At 30.7% G+C, this 2899-nt stretch overlaps 1 long non-coding RNA gene across 1 annotated transcript; it reads left to right on the forward strand.

Annotated features, from left to right (window-relative positions):
• On the forward strand, positions 490-2680 carry LOC109344839. The gene is made up of 2 exons (XR_002107345.1): positions 490-1383; positions 2057-2680. It is a non-coding gene; the product is annotated as an uncharacterized LOC109344839 (long non-coding RNA).

A 2899-nucleotide genomic window follows, 5' to 3' on the forward strand; every position in this document is an offset into this window, starting at 1 on the left:
ATAACAAAATGCTAAAGTAGAGCAAGTTGAGGTCAATAATTCAATGACACAAAAGTAATGATATATTCAAAATACATATGAATAATGAAGAAGACTTACATGAGCTTCTAGTATATATGAGTTTGGTTTCTGCTATCTTGTTTTCCACCAAACTTATTTTGCATCCAGCCAGGAACTGCAAATGATAAAGAGGGTAAAGTATTTCCTGGTGTGAGGAGATAACTTCTCTCCTTACACCAGTTAGACAATGACACATGACTACTTTTTATCTATTTTTAAAGAGAATAATGTATCTCCTCATATCAGGAGATAACTTATCTCCTCCAGCCAGTAAAAATGTGACATGTGTGCTATTTTGTTTATTTTTAAAAATATTTTTATAGAAAATGATGAAACATGACACATGTCATGATTTCACTGGCAGGAGGAGATAACTTATCTCCTTATACCAGGAGATACTCCATTCCCATTTTTAAAATAAATAAGAAAATAAAAAGTAAAATAATGCAAGTGTCTATTAATTAGTGGGTGTAAGGAGATAATTTCTCTCCTCACACCATGACATACTTTAAACCCAATGATAAAACACCTTGTCATATACTACAACAACAATTATATAACACTAACCCATTGAAAAACTAGGAGGAAAAATGCTATATACTTACAAAAGTAATAAAAGGAGAAAAAATAAATTTATACATCATTAAGGTAACTGGAATTTATAAATCATTAAAGTAACTGGAATTTATACATCATTAAGGTAACTGGAATTAACACATGAATTTATGCATGATAAGATAGAACCTCACTCAATTTCTTCATTCATACCCACACTTATTGCATACAAAGTACAAAGGTTGATATTAATGGATCAAAATTAACAGAAGATGAAGAAAGGCCTAAAGTTACTTAAAAGTTCATGAGTATTAATCAAACTACAAAACAAACAAAAGTTACTTAAAAGCTAACCTTAACTGATTCATCTTGGATACTTATAAGCTAATCTTTCAAAATTCCAGCTGGAATAGTTACTGCTCTAGTTCTACAAATTAATAAGAATGTTGCAAGATTCAATGACCAATCACAAAAGTCATTTGAAAAAATATCCACAAGTTAAACTACATATGTGGGTTATACACATTTAGTAAGGGATGCAAGTCCCACAAATTTAATTGGCATTATGTTAAGTACAAGTCAAAATCAGCGTAAACATCCCATAGGAAAAAATGTCATTGATTTTTCATTCCCACAGGTATAAGGAGAACTACATTTGAGCTTTCGTAGAACAAGCTTGAAGAAGAACTTGAGTTAAACCAGTCTCAGCTTTAAATTGTGGAAAATAAATAAGTGGCGGTGAGTTAGAAAGTGTGGTGGTATAAACTTGTCCTATTGCTGGCTTGGTTTCCCAATAGTATGAGGATAGGATTGACATTTGTTGAGGGAATCAACCTAGCCACTCTTCGTTTTGGACGTAGTGATTTTGCTACTGAGCTTAAAATGCTAACTTTGTTTGATAAATATATAGAAAACTGCTCGAAACTCATAAAATGACTTTTAGAATGCATGAATATAAAACTTCAAAGATTAGCAACTCCATTTCTCCGAGTAAAGCTTATCTTTATAGGAAAAAAACTTCAAAAGAGATTTTCACTTCAGTGCCTAATAATACCAAAATAAATTAGTGGATGATACATACTATTAACTAAAATGGTAACAACTTAGAATTAGCTATATAAAAGATGAAAGTGTTTTATTAAGAGTTTAATTGTTATATTTCATAATTACTTTTTCTTTATAGTTTATACAACACATTATTTTCAAGACACTTACAATTAGGACATCATTTTAATTTCCATTCCTTATTTTGCTACAACTTTAACTTCATTCTTGACATTGCAGTATGCAGAAGAAGAAAACATTAAACATTAATGAAACTCAACAAGACTCATAGGCTCAAAAAAACTATTGACATTGCAGTATGATATTAAAAGGAACTGTTCTAGGCTTTCACTGGCAACATACCACAAAGCTTATTAACTAGTGTGTTGGTAGAAAGTTGTGTTGTTGTTGGCTTGGTTTTCCTGTAGTACTCATAAGCATTGGGAGGAGGAAGAACTACAAATTGGCAAGATTCTCTTAAACCAGACCATACAAAATAATAAACACAGATTTCCACAATCAAGTGCAATGAGTTAATTCTAAGCCATGGATACAAAAGATGAAATGTAAGAATTAGCAATTGTGCTTAACATTGTCACTGAAACCAGAATTTCATTATATAGCTTCAAAATAAATCAAACTTTAATCATTAAAGAAAAGTGATATCCTTCTGAATAATATGAATAGTAAATTTGATAGCATGATATTAGAATTCATCAAAATTACATAGGTGAATCATGTAAAGCTAAGCATGAAAAACAGAATTGAAGACATTACGTTTGGAAAATGAGTGACCATGAACTAACTGAAAGGGGAAGTAAGATAATATCATTTTGACTCTACTACATGATAATCATGTATAGTTATTTTGATTGCATGATATTCAACTTTATTTTAACAGATCTGACTTCTCAAATGGGGATACTCACAAGCACTATAGTCTTATACAACTCTCTTATGCAATTTGCACAAAACATCAACGGTCCTTTATTCATACTTATCTTAAATAGCAAATTAAGCTTTTTTTTTGTTTTATGTTTTTCATGAAAAAAACATTTGGATACCTTGCTGATTAGATTTGTGCGGTTTCCAATGAGTGAACCTAACCGAAAGGCATATTAAAAATTTGGATACCTTGCTGATTAGATTTCTGCTGATTATCAAATTGAGCAATGGATATTCCTTTGGAATCTCCGTTGAGTTTATCGACTTCATTAGATATTCCTGAACCGTTTTCATT

This window comes from Lupinus angustifolius, chromosome LG04 (genome assembly GCF_001865875.1).
Source record: "Lupinus angustifolius cultivar Tanjil chromosome LG04, LupAngTanjil_v1.0, whole genome shotgun sequence".
In the NCBI taxonomy this organism is placed as follows: Eukaryota; Viridiplantae; Streptophyta; class Magnoliopsida; order Fabales; family Fabaceae; genus Lupinus; species Lupinus angustifolius.